Source organism: Coturnix japonica, unplaced genomic scaffold (assembly GCF_054131305.1).
Source record: "Coturnix japonica strain WE unplaced genomic scaffold, WE-NBRP24 Scf039, whole genome shotgun sequence".
Taxonomy (NCBI): domain Eukaryota; kingdom Metazoa; phylum Chordata; class Aves; order Galliformes; family Phasianidae; genus Coturnix; species Coturnix japonica.
Window position 1 is genome coordinate 4207262 of NW_028188942.1, and position 10239 is coordinate 4217500.

Here is a 10239-nt window from a genome sequence, read left to right on the forward strand (position 1 = left end):
GGGGCTGATGTGGGTAAGATCTATGGGGCAGGAGCTGCTGTGGTTAAGATCTATTTGGCAGGATCTGCTGTGGGGCAGATTTGGGTCAGATCTATGGGGCAGGAGCAGCAGTGGGGTAGATGTGGTCAGATCTATGGGTCAGGAGCTGCAGTGGAGATGATGTAGGTCAGATCTATGGGGCAGGAGCTGCTGTGGGGCTGCTGTGGGTCAGATCAATGGGGCTGAAGCTGCTGTGGGTCATATCTATTGGGCAGCAGCTGCTTTACATATGATGTGTGTCAGATCTATGGGGCAGGAGCTGCTGTGGGGCTGATATGGGTTAGATCTATGGGGCAGGAGCTGCAGTGGGGCTGATGGGGGTCAGATCTATGGGGCAGGAGCTACTGTGGGGCTGATGTGGGTCAAATCAATGGGGCAGAGCTGCTCTTGGGTACATGTGGGTCAGATCTATGGAGCAGGAGCTGCTGTGGGGCAGATTTGAATCAGATCTATAGGGCAGGAGCTGCTGTGGGTCAGATCTATGGGCAGGAGCTGCTGTGGGGCACATGTGAGTTAGATCTAGGGGGCAGGAGATGGTGTGGGGCAGATTTGGGTCAGATGTATGGGTCAGGAGCTGCTGTGTGGCTGATGTTGGTCAGATCTATGGGGCATGGGCGGCTGTGGGTCAGATCTACGGGACTGGAGCTGCAGTGGAGCACATGTGGGTCAGATCTATGGGGTAGAAGCTGCTGTGGGGCTGATGGGGGTCATATCTATAAGGCAGGAGCTGCTGTGGGGCTGACTTGGGTCAGATCTATGAGGCAGGAGCTGCTGTGGGGCAGATTTGGGTCAGATCTATGGGGCAGGAGCTGCTGTGGGGCTGATGTGGGTCAGATCTATGGGGCAGGAGCTGCTGTGGGGCTGATGTGGGTCAGATCTATGGGGCAGGAGATGCTGTGGGTCAGATCTATGGGGCAGGAGCTGCTGTGGGGAACATGTGGGTCAGGTCTATGGGGCAGGAGCTGCTGTGGGGCAGATGTGGGTCAGATCTATGGGGCAGGAGCTGCTGTGGGGAACATGTTGGTCAGATCTATGGGGAAGAGCTGCTGTTGGTCTGATCAATGGGGCAGGAGCAGCAGTGGGGCAGATTTGGGTAAGATCTATAAGGCAGGAGCGGCTGTGGGGCTGATGTGGGTCAGATCTATGAGGTAGTAGCTGCTGTGGGCACATGTGGGTCAGATCTATTGGGCGAAAGCTGCTGTGGGGCGCAAGTGAGGCAGATCTACGGGGCAGGAGCTGCTGTGTGGCAAATGTGGGTCAGATCTATGGGCCAGGAGCTGCTGTGGGTCAGATCTATGGGGCAGGAACAGATGTGGGCCTGATGTTGTTCAGATTTATGGAGCAGGAGCTGCTGTGTTGCAGATGTGGGTCAGATCTATGGTGCAGGAGCTGCTGTGGGGCAGATGTAGGGCATATCTATGGGGCAGGAGCTGCTGTGAGGCTGATGGGTGTTAGATCTATGGGGAGGAGCTGCTGTGGTGCAGATGTGGGTCAGAGCTATGGGGCAGGAGCTTCTGTGGGGCAGAAGTGGGTAAGATCTATGGGGTAGGAGATGGTGTGTGGCAGATGTGGGTCAGATCTATGGTGTAGGAGCTGCTGTGGGGCTGATGTGGGTCAGATCTATCAGGAAGAGCTGCTGTGGTTAAGATCTATTTGGCAGGATCTGCTGTGGGGCAGATTTGGGTCAGATCTATGGGGCAGGAGCAGCAGTGGGGTAGATGTGGTCAGATCTATGGGTCAGGAGCTGCAGTGGAGATGATGTAGGTCAGATCTATGGGGCAGGAGCTGCTGTGGGGCTGCTGTGGGTCAGATCAATGGGGCTGAAGCTGCTGTGGGTCATATCTATTGGGCAGCAGCTGCTTTACATATGATGTGTGTCAGATCTATGGGGCAGGAGCTGCTGTGGGGCTGATATGGGTTAGATCTATGGGGCAGGAGCTGCAGTGGGGCTGATGGGGGTCAGATCTATGGGGCAGGAGCTACTGTGGGGCTGATGTGGGTCAAATCAATGGGGCAGAGCTGCTCTTGAGTACATGTGGGTCAGATCTATGAAGCAGGAGCTGCTGTTGGGCAGATTTGAATCAGATCTATAGGGCAGGAGCTGCTGTGGGTCAGATCTATGGGCAGGAGCTGCTGTGGGGCACATGTGAGTTAGATCTATGGGGCAGGAGATGGTGTGGGGCAGATTTGGGTCAGATGTATGGGTCAGGAGCTGCTGTGTGGCTGATGTTGGTCAGATCTATGGGGCATGGGCTGCTGTGGGTCAGATCTACGGGACTGGAGCTGCAGTGGAGCACATGTGGGTCAGATCTATGGGGTAGAAGCTGCTGTGGGGCTGATGGGGGTCATATCTATAAGGCAGGAGCTGCTGTGGGGCTGACTTGGGTCAGATCTATGAGGCAGGAGCTGCTGTGGGGCTGACTTGGGTCAGATGTATGGGGCAGGAGCTGCTGTGCGACAGTTGTGGGTCAGATCTATGGGGCAGGAGCTGCTGTGGGGCATATGTGGGTCAGATCTATGGGGCAGGAGCTGCTGTGGGGCTGATGTGGGTCAGATCCTTGGGGCTGAAGCTGCTGTGGGTCATATCTATTGGGCAGCAGCTGCTTTACTTATGATGTGTGTCAGATCTATGGGGCAGGAGTTGCTGTGGGGCTGATGTGGGTTAGATCTATGGGGCAGGAGCTGTTGTGGGGCTGATGGGGGTCAGATCTATGGAACAGGATCTGCTGTGGGGTGATGTGGGGAAGATCTATGGGGCAGGAGATGCTTTGGGGCAGATGTGGGTCAGATCTATGGGGCAGGAATTGCTGTGGGCCATATGTCGGTCCGATCTATTGGGCAGGAGCTGCTGTGGGGCGCATGTGAATCATGTCTATGGGGCAGGAGCTGCTGTGGGTCAGATTGTCATGGTTTAATAATGTTGTAATTTTGCTATCAGTATTCCACATCATAACATCATATAAAGCATGGATAATTTTACTGAATCTGCAACTTACAGAAGAAGACTACATCTCCCAGAGAACAACACGATGGGTCACGGTACCTGGGCTCTATATTAACCTTGTCGCAGAACAGACTGACGTCTTTCGAGTTCTGGCGTTCTGGGCAGTGTGTGGGAGCCTTCAGCCGTTCGCCCAGATTCACAGTAGGCCTCTCGGTTACTGGACTCATTCTCTCTCCTATTTTGCTTGATTCATTAGCTCAATTTTCAATTATATTGTATTCTATTGTGTTATCCTGTATTTCGATATAGTATTTAGTAAATAAGTGTGCCTCCTTACATCGTTGCCGCTGTTTTCTTTTCTTAATTAACTTTTTCTTTTCGGCTGAGGGCCCTTCAGGGGCCCACGGCCCTTGTCACGGACGCAGGTGGATTTTTTGTTCAAACCGTGACAGATTTGGTAGCAGAGGATGGTTCCACTGTTGCAGCCACCCCCATAAGGCATTTGCCACCATCCATGAAACAGTATAAAGATGAAGCATTGGCCACCTCTCCCGTTCAGCCACATCTAAAGCCAGCTGAACAGCCTTTACCTCTGCAAATTGACTTGATTCTCCTTTACCTTCAGTGGCCTCTGCAACTTGTCGTGTGGGGCTCCATACAGCAGCTTTCCATCTGCGATGCTTCCCTACAATACGACATGATCCGTCTGTGAATAGGGCAAATTACTTTTCGTTTTCTGGTAGCTCATTGTATGGTGGTGCCTCTTTAGCACGTGATACCTCTTCTGTAGGTGGTGTTTCAATTTTTTTACTCTCAGGCCAGTCCATGATCACTTCTAGAATTCCAGGACGGCTGAGTTTTCCCATTCGAGCTCGTTGAGTAATTAATGAAATCCACTTACTCCAAGTGGCATCAGTAGCATGATGGGTGGAGGGAACCTGTCCTTTAAACATCCAGTTTATTACTGGCAAGCGAGATGCTAGAAGAAGCTGAACCTCTGTCCCAACTACTTCAGAAGCAGCCCGAACCCCCTCATACACGGCTAAGATCTCCTTCTTAGTCGGAGTGTAGCGCTCCTCAGACCCTTTATATGCTTGACTCCAAAATCCTAGCGGTCGGCCTCGGATCCTCACATCCTGCCCCGTCCGTACTGGCCCCAAGGCCACGGCACGGGCTATTTCTTGTTTTATCTGCTCAAAAGCCTGCTGCTGCTCAGGACCCCATGAGAAATTATTCTTCTTCCGTGTTACCTGATAGAGGGGGCTCACTATGTGGCTGTAGTTTGGGACATGCATTCTCCAAAAGCCCACTACTCCCAGAAAAGATTGGGTCTCTGTCTTGTCGGTGGGCGGAGACATAGCAGTGATTTTGTCAATCACATCTGCTGGGATGTGACGACGTCCATCTTGCCATTTTATACCTAAGAACTGGATTTCCTGGGCAGGCCCCTTCACCTTGCTGCGCTTAATGGCAAAACCAGCTTTCAAAAGAATTTGGATTATCTGTTTCCCTTTCTTGAAAACCTCTGCTGCTGTATGGCCCCACACTACAATATCATCAATATACTGCAAGTGCTCAGGAGCATCACCCTGTTCCAAAACAGCTTAGATCAATCCATGGCAAATTGTTGGGCTGTGCTTCCACCCTTGAGGTAAACGGTTCCATGTATACTGAATACCTCTCCAGGTAAAAGCAAACTGTGGCCTACATTTTGCAGCCAATGGGATGGAAAAGAAGACATTAGCAATGTCAATGGTGGCATACCACCTAGCTTCTTTTGACTCCAGTTCATACTGGAGTTCTAGCATGTCTGGTACAGCAGCACTTAATGGAGGTGTGACTTCATTCAGGCCATGGTAATCCACCGTCAGCCTCCATTCCCCACTGGTTTTACACACTGGCCATATGGGGCTGTTAAAAGGCGAGTGAGTTTTGCTAATCACTCCCTGATTCTCTAATTGGCGAATTAGCTTGTGAATGGGGAGCAATGAGTCCCTATTGGTGCGGTACTGCCGTCTGTGAACCACTCTGGTGACAATTGGTACCTCTTGGTCTTTTACCTGGTGCAACCTCCCAGCACCCGCTGGGAGACCCGGCGCTCGCTGCGTTGCATCCGTCCTCCGCTCGGGGGGTTCCGTGCGCCGGCGCCGGCGCGTGGAAAGGGGGTGTGCGGCTGGTCGCGCGCGGGCGCGTGCCAGGCCCCCTTTCGCCCGGTTTTTCCCCATCCATCCATCCATCCATCCATCCATCCATCCATCCATCCATCCACCTTCCCACTTCGCGGCGGCGCGGGGTAGACCTGGGCGACCATCCACCCGCTCGATCGGCGGGTGCCGTTTCCCGTCCGTGCCGCGGGTAGACGTGTCGGCCGTAGCCGCGCGTCACGCAGCTGTGTCAAGCGGTAAGGGTACGACGAACGGCCAGCCGCCCCCCGACCCGACCCGACCCGACCCGACCGCTTCCGCCGTTGACCCTCCCTCGCGCCTGCCCGCATCCTCCCCTCCCCTGCCCTCCCCTCCCTTGTGGTGTTATTTAAATTTATTAAAATAGGTAGGGCAGACCTGGGCTCCGGCATTCGAGCTCGGGCGTCCTCGCGCACGACCGTCTCTGCCGTTCGTCCTCCCTCGGGCACGCTTGCTTCCTCCATTATTGTGGTGGGTTTTTTTTCTTTTTTGTTTTTTTTTTAAATATTTTTGTTTCTTTTCAATTTTTTTCCTTTTTATCTCCTTTTTTCCACATTTTTTCTTTTTTTTCCCTTTTTTCCCCTTTTTATATATTTTTTCTTTCTTTTTTTCTTTTTTTTTTTTAAATTTTCTTTTCCCCATATATCCTTATTATTTATTTAGTTATTCATGCAATTATTAATATCGCTCTTCCGCTCCCCATATTTTATTACTTTTATTTTATTTTATTTTATTTTATTTTATTTTATTTTATTTTATTTTATTTTATTTTATTTTATTTTATTTTATTTTACTTTATTTTATTTTATTTTATTTTATTTTATTATTTTATTTTACCGCGACATTTTACGATCTATCTGTACTTTTTCACACCTTCTTCTCTTCTACTTTTCTTTGACTTCTGGCTTCCCTTCCCTTCCCTTCCTTTCCCTTCCCTTCCCTTCCCTTCCCTTCCCTTCCCTTCCCTTCCCTTCCCTTCCCTTCCCTTCCCTTCCCTTCCCTTCCCTTCCCTTCCCTTCCCTTCCCTTCCCTTCCCTTCCCTTCCCTTCCCTTCCCTTCCCTTCCCTTCCCTTCCCTTCCCTTCCCTTCCCTTCCCTTCCCTTCCCTTCCCTTCCCTTCCCTTCCCTTCCCTTCCCTTCCCTTTCTCCTCCTCACTCGCGCGTGAGTAGTCCCGGCACGGCCTCTGTCACGAAGAAGTGGCCGGGGAGGGATGGGGGGTCCGCGACGGGGTTGCGGGTATGCGGGTAGACCTGGCTGCCGGCCGGCGCCTGATCTTTTCGGCCCCGCGTCCGTCTTACACCTTCCGCCCCCCCCCAGTCCACACCGCACGAGCGGGAACCCGAACCGTACCCAACGGTGGCCTGCCTCCGCCTGCCCCCACCCCGGCCCTCGCTCACAAATTGCCCTCTCCCGGACGCATCTCGCCCGACCGGCCCGCGACCGTGTTTTTTTATTTGTTTGTTTGTTTTTGTTTTTGTTTTTTTTTTGTTTGGTCGGTCACTCGCTCGGTTATTTGTTTGACCCGATTGGCCCGTTTGGTTTTTTTCTTTTCTTTCCTTTTTCTGCCGGGGTGCCCCTGACGGCTCGGCCCAATGGCGGCTCGACTCGGCGACCGGAGCCCGCCAAAACGCCTCGCCACCCCCCAGCCCCGCCGCCACCACCACCACCGCCACCACCGCCACCACCGCCACCACCGCCACCACCTCCTCCTCCCGCCGAAAATCCCACGTACCGTTCCACCTCATCTGCCGGCTGGGAAAGAGGCTAGGCGCGAACCCCGCGGGGGACGCGGCCGCCTCCCGCCGTCCCACCTCTCGCCGCTGCCGTCTTCCCGCCGCTCTTTCGCCATCCCTCGCCACGCGGCCTGCCCGCAGTTCGGATATCCGGCCCGAACGGACCTTGGTGGGCGGGGCCCGCGCACGCGCCCACGCTCTTCCTGCAGAGCCGGGGAGGCAATGGGGGGCGGGGCGGCTTTTTCAAAAACTAAAAAAGGGGAAAGTAAAGAAGAACCCACGAGAAAAACAAACAAACAAACAAACAAACAAACAAACGAAAAATAATAAAACCGAGAGGGCGCGTGGGGGCACGGACAAACAATCGAACGGACCAAAGTACGAACGAACGGACGAACAAACAAACACGCAGACAAAAGGGCAAAACCGCGGTGGCGGAGGCGGGACGGCCAGCTTCAAGCAAGGCCGAACCGAGAAGCCCGGGTGCGCCCCGACCCGGCGAACAGCGGCCGGCTCATACCCTGTGCACCCTGGTCGTTCTGCGGCTGCGGCCAAGTGGCATCTCCGTGGCGCCTCCGGTGCTCCGGCACGGTCAACACGGCTCGACCCCTGGCCATCGCGGCTCGAGTGCGCCGGCACGGTCCAACGTCTCCCGGCGGGATACGTTCGGTTCAGACGTTCAATGGTGGCGTCCGACGGTCTCAGCCGCGGCGTCTCGAGTGCGCCGGCACGGTCCAGCCTCTCCCGGAGGGCTCCGCTCGGCTCGGACATTCCGCGGAAGTGGCCAAGTGTTGCTCTCGTGGCGGCTCCTCTGCGCTGGCACTGTCTACCCGGCTCCGAGCGTCTCTGGAGGGTGCGGGGAAGGGGGGGGTGAACGGCGTCAGCGGCTACGCGTTGCGTCCCATGCGGCTCGACTAGGTTGGCACGGCCTACCCTGCTCCGAGCGGGACGTGGTGCTCGGCGGCGGCTGCTAGAGGTTGCTGCCTATGCGGCTCGACTAGGTCGGCACGGTCTACCCTGCTCCGTGCGTGCGCGAGGGCTCGGCGGCGGTCGCTAGGTGTCGCTGCACGTCTGCCAGCCCGTCCGTCAGCGACCTCTAGCGTCCGCGGCGGAGCAGGGTAGACCGTGCCGACGTGAGCCGGCCGCCGCTCAGCGACCCCTGGCCGCCGCCGCATGAGCTTCGGTCCGCTCGGAGCCGGGTAGACCGTGCCGACCAACTCGAGCCGGACGTGCAGCGACCGCTGGCCAGCGCGGAGCCTCGTGTGCGCCAGCTCGGTCCAGCCTCTCCCGGCAGGCTCCGTTCGGTTCGGACGTTCCTCGGTGGTGTACGGGGGCTCTCAGCCGCGGCGGCTCGAGTGCGCCGGCACTGCACAGCCCCTCCCGGCGGGCTCCGCTCGGCACGGACGTTCCTCGGCGGCATCCGGCGATCTGAGCCGCGGTGGCTCGAGTGCGCCGGCACGGTCCAACCGCTCCCGGCGGGTTCCGCTCGGCTCAAACGCTCCTCGGCGGAGTCGGGCGATCTGAGCCGTGGCGACACGGTCCAGCCTCTCCAGGCGGACTCAGCTCGGCTCAGACGTTCCGCGGAGGTGCCCAGGTGCCGCTCTCGTGGCTGCTCCGCCGCGCCGGCACTGTGTACCCTGCTCCGAGCGTCTCCGGGGGGGGTGGGGGGGAGTAAGGGGGGGGGGGGCACGGTGTCGTCTAGGCGTCGCTGCCCATGCGGCTCGACTAGGTTGGCACGGTCTACCCGGCTCCGAGCGGGCCGTGGTGCTCGGCGGCGGCGGCTAGGAGTCGCTGCCTATGCGGCTCGTCTAGGTCGGCACGGTCTACCCGGCTCCGAGCGGGCCGTGGTGCTCGGTGGCGGCTGCTAGAGGTCGCTGCCTATGCGGCTCGGCTAGGTCGGCACGGTCTATTCGGCTCTGAGCGGGCCGTGGTGCTCGGCGGCGGCGGCTAGGGGTCGCTGCCCGTGCGGCTTGCGTGTAGCTGCCAGGTCTACCCGCTTTCGGCTAGGCTTTGCCGCCCTGTGAGATGGGGGGCGCTAATGCTCCGGAGCTTGCTGGGGGGTCGCTGTAGTTTCTTACCTACCGCTACGTTGACGGAGAGCGCCGCTTACCCTCGGCGCCGCTGCCGGTAGTCGGCGCCGTTCTTTTCCGAAGCAGTTTTTTCTTACGCCTTCCGTTTTCGTCTGCAGGAGCGAGCGCGTGCTCGTCTCCAGAGGCGGCAACGAGCGGGCGCAGGCGAGTGCGGTTGAGCGCCAGGCTGTGGAGTTTTTCGGTGCGCCGCTTGGTTCGTTCGGTCCGGTGGCCTCCGTCGGTTGGATGTTCGCTGCCCGTGTCGCAGTTTGGCCCCGGACTCTGGCATTCGCTCGTTCCGCGAGTGGGGAACTCGCCAAAATCGGGGCGAAAGGCGCGAGAGAGTGAGCGAGCGTGGGCAGGCGTCTCCCCGCGCCGCGCTGCCATGGGAAGAGCCCCGAGGAGGGAGGGAGGAAGGAAGGCAGACAGGCAGGCAGAGGGAAGAAAAGGGCGCGGGCCGGCGAGCCGGGCAGCCGGCAGTCGGACGCAGAAGGCCCCGGGTCGTCCCCGGCGGGTCCCGCCGTCACAGGGGAATGAGAAGGGGGAGACCCGGAGCTCGCTTGTCGCGGCGGCGGCGCCGCGTTCTCCCTTTCGTACCGCTCTCACTCACACGCATGAGCCCCGACCCGATCCACCGTGGCGCTCCTCGGGCGCGTCGGAGAGGTTTCCCGGCGGGCCGGCTCAATCCCGCTCCCCGTGTCGTTCGGGGCGGCGTGGGGCGGGCCGGTGTTCAGGCAAGGGCGAGCACCTCTCGGCGGAGGTTGCCCACGCACACCCACACGCACATGCGCGTGCGGTCTTTCCGCCGTGCCCGGGTGGAAGGGCTCGTGCCTTCCCCCACCGTCCCTCCTCCTCCACCTCACCGCACCCTACCCCTCCCGTCCCCTCCCTGCTCCCCCCTTATTTCCGTCGATCGATGAGGCCATTCGGGTCGCGTCGGTGAGGGCCCCCGGCGGGCCGGCGCCTCTGCATTCCCCATCCCGGGGAAGCCGCTGAGGCGTCCGGTGTTCAGGCACGGGCGGTCTCCTCTCCGGTTCGCTTCCCGTCGTACGCGAGGTGAGGCGCTCTCCGGCTCGCTCCTAGAGCGGCCGAGAGCTCGCCCGACCGAGCCCGGCAGTGTGACGGCCGAGCGGTCCCGCGAGCCGCAGGAGTACCCAGTGAGTCGTGAGCAAGGCGCCGGCGCCGACCCCCGTTCGGGACCCGGAGAGTGCCGGCCGCGAGCAGCAAGCCGGCGGGGTGTCAAGCGAGGGAAACCGTCCGTTCGGGGAAGC